Source organism: Giraffa tippelskirchi, chromosome 6, assembly GCF_054371585.1.
Source record: "Giraffa tippelskirchi isolate mGirTip1 chromosome 6, T2T-mGirTip1v1.2.pri, whole genome shotgun sequence".
Lineage (NCBI taxonomy): Eukaryota > Metazoa > Chordata > Mammalia > Artiodactyla > Giraffidae > Giraffa > Giraffa tippelskirchi.
The window spans coordinates 166,609,505-166,635,557 of record NC_137280.1 but is presented as its reverse complement, the minus strand read 5'-3'; the positions used below and the strand labels follow the sequence as shown (position 1 = coordinate 166,635,557).

The following is a 26,053-nucleotide window of genomic DNA, read 5'->3' as shown; positions in this document are numbered from 1 at the left end:
ACTTGGATGATGTCAAAGCCCAAATGGTAAAAATACTCTACTTTAAAATCTACATTCTATTAATGAGATTACTTAAAAGTCCTTTTAAAAATGATAATCTCAACTGAATGTTGAGAGAATTATAATGCAAACACAAAGAGAAAAACAGCCAAAGTTAATTTAAGAGCTAATGATGAGTGCCTTAGTTTTTCTTTCTGCTGCTTCTCTTTCATGCATAAGAAAAACAAACAGATGGGATATTTATGAAATAAAAAAACATTAAGTCATACTAAATCAAGGATATCATTCTGTACACTGCAACTTAGGATACTACAGTGGAATGAAAAATCAAGAAATCTTTATTAAATCCTGCATTTCATGATTAACATTCCTTATTACTCAGAATTCATCTGCATATAGGACTTGGTCACAATCCAGTAGGAATGAAAATACTGACCTGAAAAAGTTCAATGAAGGTAAATTAAATAGGAGATAGTTAAACATATTCAAAATGAATTATTAATAAATTAATTTATCACAGTTTGAACAGATCAATATGTGAATGACCTAAAAATGATCAGTATGCTTCTTTTATGCTTAATCTGGTATTTCAGAATTGAAATATTTTCAGAAACAAACTATGACAATATAACAAACTTTTCTCTCATCGTAACAGAATAAAAGAAAGCATTAAAAACAAACTACCACTGCTGTTGCTTGGATTTTCCTTTACAGATGTAGGGTGGGGGAAGACTCAAGAAAGTAAGAAGTTTCAGGGTGATGAGAACATACGACCCTGGTGATATCTCTTGATAAAATAAAAATTTACCCATGTATGCTGGTAAAACAGAATAAAATCTGAATGTAATCTGAGTATTTTCTACTCCCAGTGATAAGGAGGCAATGATGGCAGCAGGGCTCAGGGATGAGGGGTGGAGTGTAGTTCTGAATCTCCGGCGATACCTCTATCTTCCTCAGAAGACTACGAGTTCTTTAAGAGCAGGAGCCAGGCTTCCCTGGTGGTTCAGTGGTAAAGAGTCCACTTGCCAATGCAGGAAAACACGAGTTCCATCCCTGATCCTGGAAGATCCGACATGCTGCGGAACTACTAAGCCCGAGTGCCGCAACTACCGAGCCTGTGCCCCAGAGGCTGGGAGCTGCAAGTACTGAAGCCCCCAAGCCCTAGAGCCTGTGCTCTGCAACACGAGAAGCCACTCCAATTAGAAGCGCACACACTGCAACTAGAGAGAAGCCCCAGTTCTCTGCAACTAGAGAAAAGCCAGATCAGCAACAAAGACTCAGTGCAGCCATAAATAAATAAATAGCAGGATCCATGTCTGTTTACTTCATTGTGACATACCCAGCACCTAGCACATGGCAGTACACAACTACTTTAATACGTATGTGAAATAAGTAAGCATATTGTGTGCTAGCCAATAATTATACTATAAGTGTTAGTCGCTCGGTTGGGTCCAAATCTTTTGCGACCCCAAGGACGGTAACCCACCTGGCTCCTCTGTCCATGGAATTCTCTGGGCAAGAATACTGGAGTGGGTTGCCATCTCCTCCAATTATACTATAAACTTAGCTAAATATTTTATTTAGTTTGGTAATGGAATGAGACTCCTGATTAATTCTGTTAATAGAAAAGTTCCCTTTAAGTTAGAGACAGTTTTAAACACACACACAGACTTTGAATTCAAGCTGATGAGTTTAATTTCTAGATCAGCCATTTAGTTACCTAACCTCTCTGAGTTTCAGTTTTCCTCATTGATAAAATGGGAGTAACACTGTCTACCCACCTCATTAAAGAAGGCAAGAGGGCTAGCAGAAAACACATGTGAGGTACGTAGAATATCATTTGATCAAAAGTGATAGTTATTATCATCTGCTCTCCTCCTTAAATAATAATTTTTAAAAAATGAAACTATAAAATCCACACCAAACAAAGTTTTAGGTGTTTTTTGTTCATTCAGATCATACTGTTACCGAAAATGGAAGTCCCTGTGTCTGACACATAGTGAAGCCAAACAATGCCAAGACCTCTGCATTTAGAACAGAGAAAGGTTTATTGAGGGCCATGCCAGGAGATGGGTGGCTCATGCTTTAAAACCCCCAAATTCTCTGAACACTTTCAGAAAAACCCTTTTCCAGGAAAGGTGAGGGAGGAGCGGGGTTGATTATTGCCAACTTCTTGGTGTCAGATCCTTTGTTCTTAAAGTTAGGTCATAGTTACGTAACCAAGTTTCTGTAAGTCTCTACCAAACAAATGTGATTCTCTGTTATGACAAGAGCAAGGCTCCACCACAAAACTTTCACCCTCTGAGGTCCAGATCCTGCCTGAGGAGGAGGCAGGTCTCTAGTTGGCAGTTCCTTGGGGCCAGGGCCCCAGACTCTGCCCAACTGTCATCTCTGAGGGAACCAGGCCTCCAGCGCCCAGCGGGCCTTCAGGTTCCTCAGGTCACCCAAACCGCAGAAGCCAATTCCCTCAGACTGGATCCCATGCAGACTGCCACTACCATTAGGTGTAGAGACGGGATGGGGTAGCAGCTCGCCTCAAGGCCTGGGGTCAGCCAGTAGGCGGCATTGGTGAGGGCTCTGGAGCCCTGCAGGACACAGCCCCCAGCCTGCTCCCTGGGCTCCCCCAGCTCACCCGCTGGCCTGAGGCTCCGTGAGCTGGAAGCCCCTGAGGAGAAGGCTGGGCTCCACCTCTTTCCTCACTCTCCGCCAGACGACCGCCACTCCACTGACTGTTGGCTGAACGGCACCTCTAACGGTCGTTCCTTGACAGTTGGTCGCTTGGGGGAGGGACTCAACGGAAGCGGAGCTGACCAATGGCTGAGCAGGACCACTAACGGCCGTTGTTTTGCCAGTTGCTTGCTTGGGGGGCGGGGCCCACCACGGTGCTGACCAAATGGCTGAATGGGACCTCTAACTCCTCTAACGCTCCTGCATTACTGTGTGTGTGTGTTAAGTTGCTTCAGTCCCGCCTGACTCTTTGAGACCCTATGGACTGTAGCCCGCCCCCAGGGCTCCTCTGTCCATGGGATTCTCCAGGCAAGAATCCTGGAGTGGGTTGCCATGTCCTTGTCCAGGAGATCTTCCCAACCCAGTGACTGAACCCGCATCTCTATGCCTTCTGCACTGGCAGGCGGGTTCTTTACCACTAGCGCCACCTGTGACCACTGCCCAGTAACCGGTTGTGAGGTGCCCAGCAAAGGCCAAGTGCTAAGGGCTGCGCACTGCCCTGCTCTATTATAATACTTCAGTATCTTTCAGCGTTCTTAGTTTGAAGTAATAACAACAAAACAATAGCAGAAATGGCAGTTAGCAGAGATCTACCTGCCAGAATTCTAGATAACTAACGACTCTTCTAATGCACTGATGTACTATGCACCAGACATCTGCATGACAAGCATATTAAACAGACAAAAACCTCTTGAACTTTATACCTGGTCGGAGTTGGGGAAAGGGGGCCAGGAGACAGACAATCATTAATAAAATTATAAATGTGTTATATGCCAGCAAGTGATAAGTGCTACTAAAAGAGAGCATGCAGGGACTTCCCTGGTGGTCCAGTGGCTAAGAATCCACACCCCCAATTCAAGGGACCTGGGTTTGATCCCTGGTAAGGGAACTAAATCCCACATGTCACAATTAAGAGTTCATATGCTGCAACTAAAAATTCTGCATGCTGCAAAGAAGATCAAAGATTCAGTGTGCCACAACTAAGACCTGGCACAGCCAAAGAGAAGTGCTTTATAAACTGAGAGCAAATTAAAAATATTGAAAAAGAGACAGAGACCACAGACTATGGGAAGATTGTGAGTACAGAGTTGGTGGGGATAAGATTATAATTTCAAATAGGTTGGTCAGGGTAGGTCCCATTGGAAAGAGAATATTTAGAGGAGGATTTGAAGGAGAGGAGAAACTTGGCTATGTGACTATCATTCTAAAAATAGATGCATAATCAATAATTTTCTTAATTTGTCAATTACTGATTCTCAATTCTAATTAATTCTCTGTAAGCCTCTTGTTAATCATTATCAATTTTTTCTTACTCCTTCTTACTGAAAAAAATCTGTCTCAGGTAATTTATGAGAAACACTGATAAAAAAGAACACTGTCATTTAGTGAGCACTCATAAACATATTTTTAATAAATATAAATGAGAGGCAAATCTGGCGTAACAGGCAAATTTGGCCTTGGAGTACAGAATGAAGCAGGGCAAAGGCTAATAGAGTTTTGCCAAGAGAATGCACTGGTCATAGCAAACACCCTCTTCCAACAACACAAGAGAAGACTCTACACATGGACATCACCAGATGGTCAACACCAAAATCAGACTGATTATATTCTTTGCAGCCAAAGATGGAGAAGCTCTATACAGTCAGCAAAAACAAGACCGGGAGCAGACTGTGGCTCAGATCATGAACTCCTTATTGCCAAATTCAGACTTATATTGAAGAAAGTAGAGAAAACCACTAGACCATTCAGGTATGACCTAAATCAAATCCCTTATGATTATACAGTGGAAGTGACAAATTGATTTAAGGGACTAGATCTGATAGAGTGCCTGATGAAGTATGGACAGAGGTTCGTGACATTGTACAGGAGACAGGGATCAAGACCATCCCCATGGAAAAGAAATGCATAAAAGCAAACTGGCTGTCTGAGGAGGCCTTACAAATAGCTGTGAAAAGAAGAGAAGCAAAAAGCAAAGGTGAAAACGAAAGATATTCCCATCTGAATGCAGAGTTCCAAAGCATAGCAAGGAGAGTTAAGAAAGCCTTCCTCAGCGATCAATGCAAAGAAATAGAGGAAAACAACAGAATGGGAAAGACTAGAGATCTCTCCAAGAAAATTAGAGATACCAAGGGAACTTTTCATGCAAAGATGGGCACAATAAAGGACAGAAATGGTATGGACCTAACAGAAGCAGAAGATGTTAAGAAGAGGTGGCAAGAATACACAGAACTATACAAAAAAGATCTTTATGACCCAGATAATCACGATGGTGTGATCACTCACCTAGAGCCAGACACCTGGAGTTCAAAGTCAAGTGGGCCTTAGGAGGCATCACTATGAATAAAGCTAGTGGAGATGAGGGAATTCCAGCTGAGCTCTTTCAAATCTTGAAAGATGATGCTGTGAAAGTGCTGCACTCAATATGCCAGCAAATCTGGAAAACTCAGTAGTGGCCAGAGGACTGGAAAAGGTCAGTTTTCATTCCAATCCCAAAGAAAGGCAATGCCAAAGCATGCTCAAATTACTGCACAACTGCACTCATCTCACACGCTAGTAAAGTAATGCTCAAAATTCTCCAAGCCAGGCTTCAGCAATTCATGAACTGTGAACTTCCAGATGTTCAAGCTGGTTTTAGAAAAGGCAGAGGAACCAGAGATCAGATTGCTAACATCCGCTGGATCATCGAAAAAGCAAGAGAGTTCCAGAAAAACATTTATTTCTGCTTTATTGACTATGCCAAAGCCTTTGACTGTGTGGATCACAATAAACTGTGGAAAATTCTGAACGAGATGGGAATACCAGACCATCTGACCTGTCTCTTGAGAAACCTGTATGCAGGTCAGGAAGCAACAGTTAGAACTGGATATGGAACAACAGACTGGTTCCAAATAGGAAAAGGAGTCCGTCAAGGCTGTATATTGTCACCCTGCTTATTTAACTTATATGCAGAGTACATCATGAGAAATGCTGGGCTGGAAGAAACACAAGCTGGAATCAAGATTGCCGGGAGAAATATCAATAACTTCAGATATGCAGATGACACCACCCTTATGGCAGAAAGTGAAGAACTAAAGAGCCTCTTGATGAAAGTGAAAGAGGAGAGTGAAAAAGTTGGCTTAAAGCTCAACATTCAGAAAACTAAGATCATGGCATCTGGTCCCATCACTTCATGGCAAATAGATGGGGAAACAGTGGAAACAGTGTCAGACTTTATTTTTTTGTGCTCCAAAATCACTGCTGATGGTGATTGCAGCCATGAAACTAAAAGACGCTTACTCCTTGGAAGGAAGGTTATGACCAACCTAGATAGCATATTTGAAAGCAGACACATTACTTTGCCAACAAAGGTCCGTCTAGTCAAGGCTATGGCTTTTCCAGTAGTCATGTATGGGTGTGAGAGTTGGACTATAAAGTAAGCTGAGTGTCGAAGAATTGATGCTTTTGAACTGTGGTGTTGGAGAATTCTTTTGAGAGTCCCTTGGACTGCAAGGAGATCCAACCAGTCCATCCTAAAGGAGATGGGTCCTGGGTGTTCACTGCAAGGACTGATGTTGAAGCTGAAACTTCAACACTTTTGCCACCTCATGGGAAGGGTTGACTCATTGGAAAAGACCCTAATGCTGGGAGGGATTGGGGGCAGGAGGAGAAGGGGATGACAGAGGATGAGATGGCTGGATGGCATCACCGACTCAATGGACATGGGTTTGGGTAGACTCCGGCAGTTGGTGATGAACAAGGAGGCCTGGAGTGCTGCAATTCATTGGGTTGCAAAGAGTCAGACACAACTGAGCGACTGAACTGAACTGAACTGAAGAGGCAAATTAAATTAGCATATTGAAATTTCAGAGATGATCTTTCACTTAATTTAAATATCTTTTTAAAATAATTCATTTTATTAAATGAATTGTTTCTCTAAATTCTCATATGGGTGACCAATATTTTTTAGCACAACATACAAATATGACTGCCATTCTAAGGAGACCAGAAGATTTGTGTTTCTTGAGAAGTAAGATAACTATAAACTATGCGAATTTCTATAGGAAAACATAATAAAAAGAGCTGAGAAATAAGATTCTTGGAAATAATTACATGAATTTTTTAGTTCTCATATCTCTGTGTATGCTCCAAAAAATAAGAAATTATACAACCAGACTAACAAAATAAAATCACTTAAGAAAACAGAGAAATGTTAAAAAATATATAAGATTAGAAATGTTTAACAGAAAAAAAAAAATGAACCATATAATAGAGCTATGAACTCCCTAACTGTTCTGAAAACTGTTCAAGCTAAATTACAAAATATATGTTCAAATATATATTTTAATATCCTCCCAGCACATTTCAGTATTTCCCTGAATCAATTTTATATACATGTAATTTATGTCCTTGTGTCAAACACCTGCATGTTATAAATATATTAGCACAAAAACCTATTTTGAGGATTTTATTAAATCAAAAGTATGTACTAGTACATTTCCATTCAGTTGAAGAAGTTAATACAAGAGTTGTTGGCTAGTTATGGTACAAAACTGAGCCAGGAAAAACATTCATATATTTATATACTGTAGCACCTGAAAATGTTTCATTTACACTGTGCCCAGAACCACAAAATTTATCAAATAAATTTTCAGACTCTTCCATCCAAGTAAAGGCTACATTTCCAAAGACATTGTAGGATTCATCTTAATTTTAAAAAGTAAAAATTAGCATTACATGATTATACCTAAAAATCAGAAAAGGAGAAAAACAGTATTTTGTAAATGATGAAAAAATAACGTACAAATGATTTTGTAAAATAAAGTATTGCACGCAGAGATTAGGGAAATAATGACCCTAAGAACTTTTTATGCAAAAAAGTCAAGACTGCATATGATTAACACGAAAAACCAGGGGGGCTTGGGATTAAAACAAGTTTATATTATTACAGGGAGACAAACATGTTGGGAGAGCCTGAAATTTTCTATTTTAAATTATTATTTATTTATACTACTTACAATCAGCCTTTTGATACAGCGTGGAAAAATTATTAACACCTAAAAACCCAAATCAAGTTGGCCAGCAGCCACAAGGATAGAGCCTAACTAAAAACTCACATTATTCACATATTTCAGTGGTTCACAACTAGGGGAAATTTTGCCCCCCAGGGACATGTGGCAATGTCTTGGAACATTTTTTTGGTTATTACAACTGAGAAGGAGGGAAGGTGACACTACTGGTATTAGTGGGTAGTCAGGAATGCTGCTCAACATCTTCAATGTACAGGACAGAACTCCATACAAAAAACTATCCAGTCTAAACTATTTTTTTTTTTTCAGTCTAAACTATTAACATTCATTGGAAGGACTGGTGTTGAAGCTGTAGCTCCAATACTTTGGCCACTTGATGCGAAGAGCTGACTCATTAGAAAAGACCCTGATGCTGGGAAAGATTGAAGGCAGGAGGAGAAGGGGACGACAGAGGATGAGATGGTTGGATGGCATCACTGACTCAATGGACATGAGATTGAGCAAGCTCCGGGAGTTGGTGATGGACAGGGAGGCCTGGCGTGCTGCAGTCCATGGAATCGCAAAGAGTCAGACATGACTGAGCGACTGAACGGAACTGAAAATATCAATAATGCGCAGACTGAGACACTGCTATATAGACATATGACTTTGTTTAAGACCCCTTCCCTGGGTCAGTCAGCTCTGCACAGAAGAGCAGGGTCTAACAGAACAATAAATAGTGATCCTCATAAAGAGTCCCCCAGAAAAGGTCCATGTATTAGGAGACAATATGATTGGCCTGTCCAATTTGTTGAGAAAACACAGGGTACCTTCTTTGTGGCCATCACTCAGTTGTTTCTGTCCCACCTGTCCAGGACCTCTATTTGGCTGACAGTTAATATGTTAGAATTCTCCATGTGTCATCCTTTTTCATTTTTTATTATGGAAAATCCATACATACACAAAATTGAATAGAATAATATAATCATCACCCAGCTTTAACAAGTATCAACAGACTTTCATATTTTGATCTTGTCATTTTCATTTTTGGTTCTACCACTCCTGTTTAGTAGTTTTGCATGGATATTGAAAAGAAAATCTGAGACAACACATTGCTTCACCAATTAATATTTCACTTTCTTCCTATGTAATTAACCCCTGAAGAAAGATAGTCAGGATGAACCAGATAAGATCAATCTGGGAAACGGGCAACAATAGAATCAGATTAGTTAAATAAAGTAAGGAATTAATGGGAAGGACCAGAACAGACATTCCAGATCTAGATATGATAGGGCAAGTCTTCCACGGCTATAAGAAGTGAGCCAAGGGCTGCACACCAAAAGATAGTAAAAAAAAAAAAAAAAAAAAAAAAACAAAGGCACTTACAGTGGATGCAGTCAGACATAGATAAAATAGTTAGGACCTGCATTCAGAGTAAGGCAGCAGTGAGATGATGTCAATAGTTGCCAAGGGTCTGTATCAGAAATGTTGATAAGTTCTAATGTTCTTGCCATCTCTAACAATTTGATAGCTACCTGGAGTGATCTTATAAAGATTTTGGCAATCAAAAGATGCAAAAAAAAAATCCAAGATTGGTGAGGAATAGGGAAATGGTAGCACCTATGCCACAGAGTTGCCAAACTAATAAAACCTGGAAAGGAAACTTAGCTTCCATGTAAAAGGCAGGCATTACCTAAGAATCCAGGAGGCCAAAAGAAAGTCAAAAGTAGCATACATTATCCTGTAGAGTCAAATGAAAGGCTGGCGGGCTCCTTGGCATTCTGCTTATTCTCTGCCAAATGTGGGTGGCCCTATATAGACAAGCTGTTCATAAAATACCAACAACATAGGAGCTTCGTGACATGCAAGTGTACCACGACTATGTCAAAATAAAAGAAGCCAAGATTCCTGCTATGTACTTATGGGAAGGATTTAAAACCACAGATTTAAATCAAAGATACTCAACTTACAGACATACTGTCCAAAGGAAAGAACACCTACCCTGGCTTCTCTAGTTTTCAGTCTCCAAACAGTGGCCTCTATGTTCTTTTCAAAACACAAATCTGTTTATGTCACACCTTCCTTAAAATCTTCAAGTGATTCCACCTTACCCTAGTATAAAGTCCAAAATCCTAACACATCCTAACCTGGCCCTTGCCTACTTTTCCTCCTCCAGAGGTACAGCATTCTGCCTTTCTCCATCCATACTAACCTTTTTTCAGTTCCTCCTTCTCTCTCAGATAAAAAAAATATTGTAAATCTGTAATGCCCCTGGCACTGTGTTAAGCATTTTACATATACATTTCATTTAATCCCCTCAAAACCTTATGGGATAGGTATAGTTATCATCTGCACAAGAGAGGAAGTGCCTTGCCATGGAAAAGCCAAGTACAGTGCTTAATAAAAGGTATTACACCTCAACAAGTGCTTCCCTCCTGGCTTAGCTGCTAAAGAAGCCGCCGGCAATGCAGGAGACCCCGGTTCGATTCCTGGGTCAGGAAAATCCCCTGGAGAAGGGATAGGCTACCCACTCCAGTATTCTTGAGCTTCCCTGGTGGCTCAGACAGTAAAGAATCCACCTGCACTGTGGGAGACTTGGGTTCGATCCCTGGGTTAGGAAGATCCCCTGAAGGAGGGCATGGCAACCTACTCTAATATTCTTGCCTGGAGAATCCCCACTGCAGAGGAGCCTGGTGGGCTACTGTCCATGAGGTCGCAAAGAGTCGGACACAACTAAGCAATTAAGCACAACCACAGCACAGCACAGCACATACTTCAACTAAAGCCTTCTGCAAGAGAGACTTGCCAAAAATATAAGAAGTTTATTTTTAGATCATAAGCAAGACTCGTCTCAAAGTGTCTGGTCACATTTTTTAAAACTTAGTTTAAATATAAAAATACAATAATGTCTCCACTTAGGTCAGAACTCTGACAATCTATAGCCTCCTCTATAAGTTGGTTTAAAGAAAAAAAAAAAAAAACACGGCTGGAAGGCCTATTGTGAGACCCATGAACTTTACAGAACAGGACAGGCACAGTTATTAACACATGCAGACACCAACATTCAAGTAAACTACATCATGATAAATGATATGTGGATATAATAGCCAGTAAGAAGTAAAAGCCAGTAGACAACCTAGAAAGAATAGACCAGATCTTGTCTTCTTTTGGGTTCTGCTATACAGCAGCAGCAGCATACAATGTAAAGGTGTTCTTTTTTTTTTTTTTTCCTTTTTTTGTGAGGCCACATCACATAGCTTGCTGGATCTTCCCAGCCCAGGAAGGGAACTACAGCCATTGCAGTAAAAACCCAGAATCCTAGCCACTACCCACCAGGGAAGTCCTACGGGCATTCAGTTTTAATGAATAATAAAACAGCACATTCAACAACGTATCAGTGCATCACGGTTTAATCTTTGAGATTCAAATACTATTTAAGTCAAGGAAGTCAAGCATCGTGGAAATACTTTCATTGTAAATAAGTAAAGTACAAGCTTTGAAATTTAAGCTTCAGTTATTTTAAAAGTCCTAAGTTATCCTACGATACAGGCGAAATGAGGTGTCATTGTATAATGTAACAGCCAGCCAGTTGTTAAAAATTTTAAGTATAATTTCTTTAAGAATTGAAAATTTACTGCACCAGAAATAGGACTTGAGAATGCCTTATATTTCTTTTGCTTGTCTAATTGCCCTAGCTTAATCCTTCACTATAATGTTGAATAGATATGATTAGAGGGCACATCTTCGACTTGCTCCTAATCTTAGGGGTAAAGCTATCAGTCTTTAACCATTAAGTGAGATGTTAACATTGAATTTTTTATAGATGCTCTTTATCAGGTTTAGGAACTTCCTTGTATTCCTAATACACTGAATGCTTTTATCACAAAAATACATGGATTTTTTTCAAATGCTTTTTCTGTGTTTTGAGATGACCATGGGTTTTTATTCTATTGTCTAGGCTCCTCTGTCCATGGAATTCTCCAGGCAAAAATACTGGAGTGGGTTGCCAGGCCCTTCTCCAGGAGATCTTCTGAACCCAGGGATCGAACCCAGGTCTTCTGCCTTGTGGGTAGATTCTTAACCACATGAGCCACCCAGCAATGCCCATTCTATTGTTATAGTCTATTTAATTGATTCTATGAGAGATGGGAATACCAGACCACCTGACCTGTCTCCTGAGAAATCCGTATGCAGGTCAAGAAGCAACGATTAGAACTAGACATGGAACAGTGGACAGGTTCCAAATTGGGAAAGGAGTATGTCAAGGCTGTAGACTGTCACCCTGCTTATTTAACTTGTATGCAGAATGCATCATGAGAAATGCCGGGCTGAATGAAGCACAAGCTGGAATCAAGATTGCCAGGAGAAATATCAATAACCTCAGATATGCAGATGACATCACCCTTATAGCAGAAAGCAAAGAGGAACTAAAGAGGCTCTTGATGAAGGTGAAAGAGGAGAGTGAAAAAGCTGGCTTAAAATTCAACATTCAAAAAACTAAGATCATGGCATACGGTCCCATCACTTCATGGCAAATAGATGGAGAAACAATGGAAACAGTGACAGACTTTATTTTCTTGGGCTCCAAAATCACTGCAGATGGTGACCACAGCCATCAAGTTAAAAGACTCTTGCTCCCTGGAAGAAAAGCTATGACAAACCTAGACAGCATATTAAAAAGCAGAGACATTATTTGCCAACAAAGGTCCATCTAGTCAAAGCTATGGTTTTTCCAGTAGTCATGTATGGATGTGAGAGTTGGACCATAAAGGCTGAGCGCTTGAGAATTGATGCTTTTGAACTGTGGTGTTTGAGAAGACTCTTGAGAGTCCCTTGGACGGCAAGGAGATCCAAACAGTCCATCCTAAAGGAAACCAACCCTGAATATTCATTGGAAGGACTGATGTTAAAGCTGAAGCTCCAATAATTTGACCACCTGATGCAAAGGGCCGACTCATTAGAAAAGACCCTGATGCTGGGAAAGATTGAAGGTGGTAGGAGAAGGGGACGACAGAGGATGAGATGGTTGGATGGCATCACCGACTCAATGGACAGGAGTTTGAGCAAGCTGCAGGAGATGGTAAAGAACAAGGAAGCCTGATGTGCTGCAGTCCATGGGGTTACAAAGAGTCGGACATGACTGAGCCACTAAACAACAACATTTTATTGGTTCAGTTTTGTATATTGAATCAACTTTGCATCCCTAGGATAAACCCCACTTGATCATAGTATATAATCCTTTTCATAAATTTGCTTGATTCTGTTTTTTAATATTTTGTTGAGAAATTTGGGGCTGTACATTCACAGAGATATTGGTCTGTAATTGTCTTTTCTTGTAACGTCTTTCTCTGGCTTTGGTATCAGAATAATACTGATTTCACAGAATGATTAAGAAGTTTTTCCTCCTTTTCTAGTTTTTGTAAAAGCAGAGTAATAAAAAAAAAAAAGATTTGTAAGATTTTATGTACTCATTAAGAATTCAGATTTTGAGTGAAAAAAGGATAAAAAGATAATTACAGAAAGGATTTGCAGGGACACAGCCTTCTGTTTTGGGTCACTGTACAGTAACTAGTATTGGACATATCAATTATAAGACTGGGCAAAATATATGACTACTTTTATAAACTGGACAGCCTGTAGTACAAAAGGAAATAAGTCAGGTGAGCATCTGGGGCTCTTTCTGCACCCTGATACAGTGAGGAGGAGTTTAAGCAGAAAGTATCATTCTCACTGAGCTGACACAGCAAAGACTGGAGATTGGGGTATTGCAGCAACTGGAATTTATGGGGCAGGATTCACAGAGAGGCGAGTTGTGGTGAGGAGGTAACATAGAAGCATGCACTGTAGTTTCCTTCAGGACTTTGGCCACAGCCAGAACTGTGCATTTCAAGCTAAGACTCCATGAGAACTAGTAGACAGTAGCTACCAAGAGTTGAATGGAAAAAAAAGAGAGAACTCACACAAAGTTAGAAAATGTTCAGGGCAAAGGGAATGGAAAGATCTTGTAAAGTTTCTCAGGTACTCAGTTGCAACTCCTAAAAGAATCTGCCTTAACAGTAAGAACCAAAACCCCAAAAAAGAAACAAACCTTAGGATTAAAGACAAATCTAAATTGGACCTACACTAACAAACCATTATTCCAATTCTGACAGATCAAAAGGATCTTCTAACAATTTGTTTAATGGGAAAAACATTTTTTTATTTTTTTAATTGAAGCATAGTTGATTTACAATGCTGTGTTAGTTTCAGGTATACAGTAAAGTGATTCAGTTATACATACATATGTATCTATTTTTTTCAGATTCTTTTGCCTTGTAGGTTATTACAAAATATTGAGTATAGTTCCCTGTGTTATACAGTAGATCCTTGTTGTTTATCTATTTTATATATAGTTGTATGTCTATATGTTAATCCCAAACTCCTAAGTTCTCCCTCCCCTTCCTTTGACTTTGGTAACCTCAAGCTTGTTTTCTGTGTGGGTCTATTTCTGTTTTGTACATAAGTTCATCTGTAGCCTTCCTTTTTAGATTCCACATATAAGTGATATCATATGAAACTGTCTTTCTCTGTCTGACTTACTTCACTCACTATGACAGTCTCTTAGTCTATCCATATTGCTATGAATGGCATTATTTTGTTCTTTTTTATGGCCAACCAAGTAATATTCCATTGTAAAAGTATACCACATCTTTTATTATTATTTTTTTCATTTGGATACAGTTGATTTACAATGTCGTGTTAGTTTCAGGTATCCAGCCAAGTGAATTTGTTATGCATACACACATATCCACTCTTTTTTAGATTCTTTTCCCATACAGGCCATTACAGAGCACTGAGTCGAGTTCCCTGTGCTGTACAGTAGAGCCTTGTTGTTTATCTATTTTACATATAGTTGTAGGTATATATTAACCCCAAACTCCTAATTTTCCCCTCCCCCCCTTACCCTTGGTAATCATATTTTCTACATCTGTAAACTCTATTTCTGTTTTGTGTATAAGTTAATTTGTAGCCTTTTTTTAGATTCCACATATAAGTGATGTCATATGATATCTGTCTCTCTGTCTGACTTACTTCACTCAGTAAGACTATCTCTAGGTACATCCATGTTACTGCAAATGGCATTATTTTGTTCTTTTTTATGACTCAGTAATATTCCATTGTATATATGTACCACACATCTTCTTTAACCATTCAACTGTCAGTAGACATTTAGGTTGCTTCCACGTCTTAAATACTGCAAACAGCGCTTAAATGAACACTGGGGTGTATGTATCTTTTCAAATTATGGTTTTCTTCAGATATATGCCCAGGAATGGCCTTGTAGGATCATATGGCAGCTCTGCTTTTAGTTTTTTAAGGTGCCTCCATACTGTTTTCCATAGCAGCTATATCAGTTTACGTTCCCACCAACAGTGTAGGAGGGTTCCTTTTCTCCACACTCTCTCCAGCATTTATTATTGGTAATCTTATAGTAATTTAACTAACAAATTTAGTGTGCCAGGAAAAAGAAATTTGACACCCAAAGGATAATAATGTAATACAGGAATATAATACAGAATCCTTACACCCTACCATTGACACTGTCCACTGTCAAATAAAAAATTACTATATTTGAAAAAGGCAAGAAAACCTGGCCCATATCAAGAAAGAAAAGAATCAACAGAAAATATCCAGATGTTGAGGGTAGCAGAAAATACTTTATAAATATACTCAAAAATACTTGGAGAGAGACACACAATAAGTGAGCAGATGGGGAAGTTCTGTGGGGAAATGGAAACTGTTCTTAAAAAGACTCAACCAAAAGTTCTAGAAATATAGATATACACACACACAGTTATTTAAGCCAATAAGATGATTGTAATATTAAACACTGTAACATATTTTTAAAATTATTGTTAATATTCTTAAAGATTAAATCAAAATCAACAATGATGACAGATTCAAATGAGTATGCTAATGTCTCAGTGCAAATTAAATTATAAATGTCATTATGCAAAGGTGGTTTTAACGGCTAACTAATATCAACAATACAATATCCAAAAATAAAAAATACTTCATCAAAATTAAATTTTAAATGCTGGCTAGCATAACTACTATATATAGTTATGCTCTACATAATAACTACCAGAAACTCACCAGTAGGAAGCAATTCAATGGGTAAGAACTGTTGAAATGTTAACTATATATTTGTGTTACACATCAATGTTGTATTACTTGGTATATTTAAATATCAAGCAGAGAATAAAATACTGATGCATGGCTCCTTGCCTAATTAAATTGTGATTTATGACACATTTATGTGCCATCATGTAGGTCAAGATAAGTGATCTCCTATTTTTTCAATTGCAAATCCAATTAAAATGATTTTTTCCAAAATAAATATATAAACTTTTATGTAAGTGGAATTCCCATATACCTATTAACAATATCAAATTAGTTACTTGAGTTATATATTAAATTTCACACAAAATTACACAGTAATCTAAAGATATTGCCTTGTTCCACCTAGAGTTTGATGAAACAATCTTATTCAAACTTTTCACATGTACGTTCAACAACTGCTTCTTCATATTACTACAAGATTTTAAAATAGGTAGCTGAGAAATGGATAGAAAACTCACCTTTATAAAGAATTTTGTTGATGAGGATTATGGAAGTATTTGCAAAGAGGATTTCCATTAAGAAAGTTGTCATTCTGACCCACTCTGGAGATGTGAGTGGTATCCTCACTTAACCCCAAGCCTAAATAGAGAGAGTTGGGGGAAAAAAAAAAAACCTGGAAACTTCTCAGGTATTCCTTGAAGTTGGGGGACAAAATAGTCTATTGAATGACTTGTTCCTGAGAAAACTAAAGCAGATTATGACAGCAGAATAGACAGGGCTGCATCTGGGAAGTAACTGCACTCGCCTTCAATGAGTGACCAAAATGTGTGAATCCTAAAAACAAAATACAGAATTCATGGTAGGGATAAGAGTTGGACTATAATGACAGCTGAGCACCAAAAAATTGATGCTTTTGAATTGTGGTGTTGTAGAAGACTCTTGAGAGTCCCTTGGACTGCAAGGAGATCCAACCAGTCCATCCTAAAGGAGATCAGTCCTGGGTGTTCATTGGAAGGACTGATGTTGAAGCTGAAACTCCAATACTTTGGCCACCTGATGTGAAGAGTTGACTCATTTGAAAAGACCCAATGCTGGGAAAGATTGAAGGCAGGAGGAGAAGGGAACGACAGAGGATGAGATGGTTGGATGGCATCACCGACTCGATGGACATGGGTTTGGGTGGACTCCGGGTGTTGGTGATGGACAGGGAGGCCTGGCGTGCTGCGATTCATGGGGTCGCAAAGAGTCGGACACGACTGAGCGACTGAACTGATGTTAGCTGGGAATCACTCAAACCAAGATCCTATCCAAAAGCAACACTTGGCCCCCTACTGCGCTCTGTCCATAGGATCTCCTGAAGAAAACTAAAGGAAAGGAAGAAGAAGTGAATTGGCCTCTTCCTGTGTGCGCCCTATTTCTGTCAGCATCTTCCAGCGATGACACTTGACTCTCAGCAGAAACAGTCGATCTTAAAGCAGTCGTGGGTGGCAGTTTCACTCTCAAAACCACCTTCCTTATATCCCTCAGACAGGTCAGTACCAGATGGCCAGCACCCCTCACCAGAGTTGTTGGTCCAATCTCCACATTCCTAAAGTTCCACAGTGACTCCACCTCAGACGTCTGACTCCCTGCTCAAGTTCCCTTCTCTAAGACTTTAAGATACCAACCTCTTCCCTTTTGTACCCCCTGACTTAAAGAGGTTGCTGCTGCTAAGTCACTTCAGTCGTGTCCAGCTCTGTATGACCCCACAGACGGCAGCCCACTAGGCTCCCCCGTCCCTGGGATTCTCCAGGCAAGAACACTGGAGTGGGTTGCCATTTCCTTCTCCAATGCATGAAAGGAAAAGTGAAAGTGAAGTCGCTCAGTCGTGTCTGACTCTTAGCGACCCCATGGACTGCAGCCTACCAGGCTCTTCTGTCCATGGGATTTTCCAGGCAACAGTACTGGAGTGGGTGGCCATTGCCTTCTCCCTTAAAGAGGTTATCTGTTCTCTAATACTTAGTTAATAATTATTTACATAAAATTCTCCTTTAAAAATAATTGGTACTGTTCCTGCTTCCTGACTAGACTCTGACTGAGTCATAAGTTTCACTGTCTTCAGTAAAACCTGATGCATAGCCCATGAACATGGCATTACAGAATGTGACATTATGCGCAAGTTCATGTTCAACAAGTGGTGACTACAAAGAGACCCACCTGGCATGATTCAGGTGTAAATGGGCAACATTCTGTAACCCCCTTGAGCGCTGCCCAACTAAACTCTGGAAGCACAGGGTGGCCTCAATACACCCCTCTCCTTTTGTTTTTCATGAAGACCTCTCCCACCAATTTTTTAACTTAAGACTCTTAGAAGTGAGACAGTCACCAGGCCCTGTATACTCTAAATTTTCAGTGCCAAATGTGAAGTTCTCTAAATGGGTCTCTTCAAGGCCCCATCACTTGACTTGAGGTACAGGCCAGTACCACTCTCCTCTCTGCGGAAAAGGTGAGAGAGGAAATGTTAAACGTTGACATTTCTCTCCCAAGAAATACTCAATACAGGCAGTCATCTTTCAATCTTCACTATTCCTCAGCCTTTTTATATGTAGCATTTATAAGCCTTGATCCCTAGAGCCTCCTCTGAAACCTAAAGTCATAAGGAAAAGTTTTCACTTAAAATCCTACCTGTATTAGGTAGGGTATAAATTAATCTTCTATAACAAAAGACCCCAAAATGCAGCAACTCAAATAAGGTCGAGGTTTACTACTCTCTCCTGTTAAGAGAGTAAAAAACTTCTACGTTATGGAAGAATAAACTTCGACTTCATGGCAGGATAGCTTGCTCCATGATGTCACCTAGGGCCAGGACCCTTCCATCTCTTTTTTTCAGACATTCCCTCAGAGTACTGCCCACACCTGCATAGTTGACATTGGCTCACTATTGTGATGGTCAAAGTAGAGCCTTCAGAAAAACTGAATGAAATAGGGGTATCTGCGTACCCAATATTTTAAAGGCAAGACTCCGAAAGCATGTTTATAATTTGTACTCACATGACACAAGAAAAACTTAGACCTGTAATCACAGTGAGCACTAACAAGGCTTGGAAATGTAATCTCTGGCTTGGGGGCCATGTGCCCGGCTGGAAGTTAGAAGATTCTATTGCTAGACAGGAAAGACATTTGGGATAATTAGCAGATTCTGCTAACAATCACTTATAAATAAGTTCAAAATTCAAATAATGCTAAAATGAAATTACTGAAAAACTTTAACATGAAATGTTACATTCAGAATATACTTTTAGAACTAAAAAATTTTCTTTAATTTAAATTTGCATAAATTATAATCTACCTTAATATTTAAGAAAATAATGTTGAAATCTACTACTGAAAACAACAAAAAAAGATCCTCAGATGAGCCAGGACCTTTAGTGCAATGTTTTCAAACTCTGAACCATTTTACCAAAGCCAATAAAATTAAAACAATAAAAATAACATAGTTTTCACTTCACCTCATTTTTTTTAATCTACCTACCCTTACTTAAACAGGTAGGAAAATGCCTAGAGTGGGAACTATGAGGAAAAACTCAAGAAAAGGGTACTGTTCATTCACAAACTAAATAATCAATTCCTCCAGTGACTATAAAGAGACCATGTATTAAGTACTATAAGGCACCACCTCTAATATTTATAGAAATAGTGAAAGTTCTAAAAACTACCAGCTAACAGGTTATTTTTGGCTAAACTATACTGTGTCAGCTTTATTCCATACAGGCTTAACATATGTTAAGATGTGTTCAGAAAAACAAATCAGTTCAACATGAACTAATATTCAGGCGGCAACCACAGATCAATTAAAGCCAACTTCTGACTTCCTTGACAGGAAATCCCTCATATGTTAATAAATGAGTTTGGACTATCAGAGTATTAGTGACTATGGTAACCCCAGTCACATTTTAAAAAGCTAATTCCAAAGTTTCCAGATGTCCTCTGATTATAGATAGTTGCGAACTCCAAGGTAACTAAACAATCTTATCCTTGGGAAACCTGTTTGAAAAGGGACACCTACAGTAATAAAAGTCGAACCATTTGAACGTGTCTCAAGAAGAGTGGTTTTCCCAAAGCTAGGATGAAAGAATCCAGTGTATAAACTGCCCTGTTAAGGCTAGACTTTGAGAAAGCATATTGAGGTATTTATAAATCTGCCTATGGAAAAGAATTTGCAGTATTTGGAGGTCTGGCACAGTTACTGCCTTTCATTAGCTTAACTTGAACCCATTTTCACAACTGGGATCTTAGAGAATGTACATTTTTGGACCATCAAATTTTAAATAGAAAATAAAAATTTTAGATATACAACATCTTAAAGACAAAATATAAAAAAGAAGTTTTTTCATAGATTATTCTTTATAATAAAGTTTCAGTTGATAAACACAAGTGACTAAATAATACCTTTTCATGTTACTTTATGTCAACAGACATTTTTAAGTACTTTTCAGGTAATTAAACCACCATTGCTCTTTTGAACACCTCATTGTTAATATTCTCTACTTGACCATTTCCTACTGAAAGTTTAATATCACAATTTATATAAAGTCTACTTTCATGAGAACTCCTTGTGAGCAAATAATGTTTTCATGTTAAAGACTAGCATATTAAGCCGTATTAAAAAAGGAATGATAAGAATGTTTAGCCAAGTTTGGAAGTTAGGCAGTAGCTTAGACTAAAAATAAAGCTGTTCTAACAGAGGGCCAGTGAAATACCCCATAGTCTGAAGAATATTTTTAAAACTCAGATTCATATTCAAAGAAAAAGTAATAAAACTATGTAAAATTTAATGTGTGGAAACATTTAAAATTCCACCATTTGAAAGAATAACTTGGAATAATACATTAAGTGTTCTAATTTGGAATCAAGATAATTACACTATTTTAGGTAAACCAAAAGCCCTTACTTAATAAAAATCTCTATTAGAATAATGGGATTATTTTTAACTCTTATAGAAAAAAAAATACAAGAACAAAAGAACAGAACTAAAGCAAGGACACTCATTAATCCAAGTAAGACAATGAAGTAGGAGATCAAGAATATGAAACAAGTTATTTACTCTTTGAATCAAAGTACATTAAAAAAAGAAAAACAAACTATAAGATTCTTACTCAGGTATTACCCTGTGCAGGTCTAAGAGGCAAACAAATGGCATAGTAAATCTCAAAAACATCTCAAAGACTGTGTCAGTTATTAAGCTATTGTCTTTTAGCTCCAAACCCAGACTTCTACATTACCCTTTCTGATGGGAGAGCTGAGATCCTGTAAACCACATTTCTGTTTTGCCAGCTGTCTTCATGTTGGATTCTGCTGAAAAGCAATCCTAGAAGGATAAAAAATCAACTTTCTGCATCTCACTTACTTCCTTCAAGCTTTTTAGGTGCATCATTCTTGTTAGCATTGTCCCAATACTTCTTCAGTCCAGCAGCAACATCCTTTCATAGCAACATGTGAATCTAGTTCGCAGTTTCTGAAACACCTGCTAACCAATCCTTATTTTGTCCTCCTGGTAATGGTGGTGTCTTACTATTCTTTTTTTCCCTTACAGTTTTCTATTTAGTTTTATGCCAAGTTCATTATTCTTAATATTAAATTTTCTTTTTAAATAATGAATATAGTTTCTCTCCTCTGACTGAACCTGGTCTGACTGATCACCCCTCCAGTAGTTCTAAAGGGGAATGGTGCTATCAAAGTCATCAGTATGAAAGTAATATTATTTGCATAAAATAAATCTTAATCAAATATTCTCAGTTCCCAGGCATACACAGAAGAGAGTGAGTCTCAACCAGAGCAGAATGGAGATGATGGGGCTAATTATAGGGACTTACATTAACCAAAGGTTTAGAAACACCACATCCTACCCTTTCACAATATAAGGGAACCTATGAATTTACCATCTATGGCAAAAAAAGAAAAAAACAAAACAAGACTTTGCAGATGTGGTTAAGAATCTGAGTGGGCCCTAAATGCAATAGCATGTATTTGTATAAGATACAGACAGAAGGAGACACACAGAAGTGGGGAAGTCAATGTGATATAGAGGCACAGAGACTGGAGTGATATAAACACAAGGAAAGAAGATCTGTCTTTGTGATGAAACCACAAGGAAAGAAATAGTCACCAAATGCTGGCAGAAACTGGAAGAGATAAGAAACAGATTCTCCCTTAGAGACTACAGATGGGGCATGGTCCAGAACCATAAAAGAATGAATGTCAACTGTTTTAATTCACCAAGTTGTGGTAATTTGTTAAGGAGCACTAGGAAACCAACATAACGATATTAAACAAAACCTTTATGGAATACATCACATTTTAAGAATGGCAGGCAGGATCTACATATACAATGATTGTGAAGAAAAAAAGAAAAAGGGAAGGAAAGGTGAGAATTAGAAACAGAGGGAAAAAGCAGTGAGACAAAACTAAGGGAGCTGTACAAAGTAAAAAGCAAAGTAGTTCAATTAGGTAAGAGAACATTCTACTCGGAATTAATGACACAAATTATTGAAGATCTTAAATGGCAGCCTAAGAAGTCTGAACTTTAATTTCTGGACAGTCAAGATCCTCTACAGCTTGTGAGGACAAGCTCTGTGTGTGGTGGGGAAAAGGGTAGGAGATAAAGTCTGGGAGGAAGAAATAATGATGTGATAAATCCTTTGCATACCTCTATTAAACTATTCTCTAACTTTGTACTCATATCCTTCCACCACAAGGCTTAACGATTGGGACTGAGTTTCCCCAAGATTGAGAAAAATTCTGACACATATGTTTGATGAAGGGTAAATGAGTTGAATGAAGAAGATTTGTGCATTTTTGTATTTTAGTCATTACTAAGCAAGGTATCGGAGAAGGCAATGGCACCCCGCTCCAGTGCTCTTGCCTGGAAAATCCCATGGACAGAGGAGCCTGGTAGGCTGCAGTCCATGGGGTCGCTAAGAATCAGACACGACTGAGCGACTTCACTTTCACTTTTCTTTTCATGCATTGGAGAAGGAAATGGCAACCCACTCCAGTGTTCTTGCCTGGAGAATCCCAGGGACAGGGGAGCCTAGTGGGCTGCCGTCTGTGGGGTCATACAGAGCTGGACACGACTGAAGTGACTTAGCAGCAGCAGCAGCAAGCAAGGTACGGTAGAATAGACCAGAATACTGAAGAGTACTTGAATCACTTTTACTTTTCAAGAGTTTGAATAAGACGATTATATCAAACTATATATTCATATTGAAAGTTTAAGATATTTGGAAAGTATTCCCTGATTAACCCCAGGGAATACTCCAGAATCAGCACAGCAATTCTAGCCAAATCCAATTAATTAATGGTCGCTGTCTGGAGCAGAGTTAAGAAGTAAAGTAAGATTTGTGCCACAACAAATTAACAATGTTTGCTAAAGTGTTGGATTAGGAGTAGACACTCAAATGACTCATGTTTCCCATCCCATTCTTGCTCCATAAATTAGTAATTTGGTTTCTTTAAAAACTTTTCATTTTCTGTCTTACGTGAATTACAGAAAGAAAAATTCCATTTCAATAAAGGTTTCCATTAGTTGAGCTTAGGTAATCAAAGATTTACTGCATTTAGGGCTTCCCTGATGGTTCAGTGGTTGAGTCCACCTTGCAATGCAGGGGACACCACAGTTTCTATCCCTGATCTGGGAAGATCCCACATGCTAAGAACAACTAAGCCTGTGCGCCACAACTACTGAGCCTGTGCTCTAGAGCCCCAGAGCTGCAACTACTGGGCCCAAGCACTGCAACTACTGAAGGCCTCGCACCTTAGAGCTGGAAGGCCCCAGCAAGAGAAGCCACCATGATAAGAAGCCCTGGCTGCAACTAGAGAAAGCCTGCCCTCAGCAATGAAAAAGAAGGCAAAGCGTGTGTCAAAGGGACAGAGGATTGTTCTGCTTTCTTTATTATCTGATTTCAGGATATTAACTATTCTGGCTGTAAAGATAGGGCTGATTTGACTGTGTGCCTTAGAATTCCAGTGCATGTTCTATGAAAGGGCTAGTTCTGTGTTTCAACACAGCAACAAACCCAGATCACCTTGGAGAAGAGGAAAATCAACACTTGGGTCAATGAAAACCAGAGGGGGTAGGAGCGGGGATGTAGGAGAGAACACCTGTAAATAGCGAGTTCCAAAGTTTACACTGAAAGTTTTGAGCCTGGACCCAGAGAGAGGCTGAACAGCAGTGGTCTGAAATGTGGTCAAGCCTGCAGTGGCCCACAATACTCCTCAATCACATGCAGTGCTCTCACCTCCCGTGAGGGGTGAACCAAAATAACTGCCTTTAAAGGTTTAAAATATCTACTTCTGCTTTATTGATTATGCCAAAGCCTTTGACTGCGAAGATCACAACAAATTGTGGAAAATTCTTCAAGAGATGGGAATACCAAACCAACTTACCCGTCTCCTAAGAAATCTATAGGCAGGTCAAGAAGCAAGTTAGAACCAGATATGGAACAGATTGGTTCCAAATTAGGAAAGGAGTACATCAAGGCTGTATATTGTCACCCTGCTTATTTAACTTATATGCAGAGTACATCATGTGAAATGCCAGGCTGGATGAACCACAAACTGGAATCAAGATTGCTGGGAGAAATATCAATAATCTCAGATACACAGATGACACCACCCTTATGGCAGAAAGTGAAGAGGAACTGAAGAGCCTCTTCATGCAAGTGAAAGAGGAGAGTGAAAAAGTTGACTTAAAGCTCAACATTCAAAAAACTGAGATCATGGCACCCGGTTCCATCACTTCATGGCAAATAGATAGGGAAAAAATGGAAACAGTGACAGACTTCATTTTCTTGGGCTCCAAAAATCACTGCAGATGGTGACTGCAGCCATGAAATCAAAAGATGCTTGGTCCTTGGAAGAAAAGCTATGACCAACCTAGACAGCATATTAAAAAGCAGAGACATTATTTTACCAACAAAGGTCCGTCTAGTTAAAGCTACAGTTTTTCCAGTAGTCACCTATGGATGTGAGAGTTGGACTATAAAGAAAGCTGAGTGCTGAAGAATTGACGCTTTTAAACTGTGGTGTTGAAGGAAACTCGTGAGAGTCCCTTGGACTGCAAGGGGATCAAACCAGTCAACCCTAAACGAAATCAGTCCTAAATATTCATTGAAGAGACTGATGGTGGAGCTGAAACTCCCAATACTTTGGCCCCCTGATTCAAAGAACTGACTCACTGGAAAAGATGCTAATGCTGGGAAAGTTGAAGGCGAGAGGAGAAGGGCACGACAGAGGATGAGATGGTTGGATGGCATCACCAACTCCATGGACATGAGTTTTGAGCAGGCTCTGGGAGTTGGTGATGGACAGGGAAGCCTGGCGTGCTGCAGTCCATGCACACGACTGAGCAACTGAACTGAAAGGCTTAAACTATAGTTCTTGAGATGAGACAAAAAGGCAAACATTATCGTACAAGTTTTGTCATCTTTGCTGTAAAAAACAGAGTAGGCACCCTTTTTGTTGGGGTGCAAGCTGTTAACGGTCCAGCTCAGGTTACATTCTTGTTTACCTAGGGCGAAGTCCCAGGGCTTGTGTCTGCAGCTCTCCGAAAGCCTTTAAATTAGGCCTTCGATACCAACGGCGTAGCTCCACGGGGAACCGTCCACGTGCGCCCTTTCTCTGGAAAAGCGCGGGAGACACGCCGACTGCAACCACGCTCTCCCACGTCACTCCACACCCCACCCCCAGGCAGCGCAGGCGCACTGGGGAGTCTCAGGGAGCAACTTCGACCAAGGACGCCAAGTGACGCCCGAGTTCTCGTCCACAATGGCGGCCCGCCCTGAGCATGCGCAGTTCGACACGGACCGGCTCCTGCGATTACGCTTACCGAAAGGCCTTGGTTTTCCTGAGTCCAGCTCAGGTTCTTTTTGTCCCTCTCTTGATGTAACTCACTTCATCTAAAGAAGGAGTTGCTGTTTGGAGATAAAACTTGGTCTTCTCGTTAAATTACCACTCTGGTCTTAAGAGGCAGGTCGAGGGCCTTTAGCTAGCCGGTCCTGACAGATATGAAAAAAATATGGCGTATGATCTCGAGACCATTTAAAGAGTCAGCCACTTCAGCGACATAACAAAATCACTTTACAAAAAGTACTCGGCTTTGTTCCATACTGTGTGCTTCATCAGACTCAGAAGATGTTTCACTGCCCCAAGTCAGTGAGAACGGAACATCTATTTAGTGACAAGGACCTGCGGCATAAACT

At 39.5% G+C, this 26,053-nt stretch overlaps 2 long non-coding RNA genes across 2 annotated transcripts; one reads left to right on the top strand and one right to left on the bottom strand.

The window, feature by feature from the left end:
• Positions 1 to 2,860: 2,860 nt before the first annotated feature.
• LOC145509636 (uncharacterized) lies at positions 2,861 to 14,268 on the top strand. The gene is made up of 2 exons (XR_014056254.1): positions 2,861 to 2,938; positions 11,671 to 14,268. It is a non-coding gene; the product is annotated as an uncharacterized LOC145509636 (long non-coding RNA).
• Positions 14,269 to 20,879: 6,611 nt separating this feature from the next.
• Positions 20,880 to 26,046, bottom strand: LOC145509635 (uncharacterized). Its single transcript, XR_014056253.1, has 2 exons — positions 25,363 to 26,046; positions 20,880 to 21,162 (listed from the first exon to the last, which is right to left on the bottom strand). It is a non-coding gene; the product is annotated as an uncharacterized LOC145509635 (long non-coding RNA).
• Between the last annotated feature and the right edge of the window lie 7 nt (positions 26,047 to 26,053).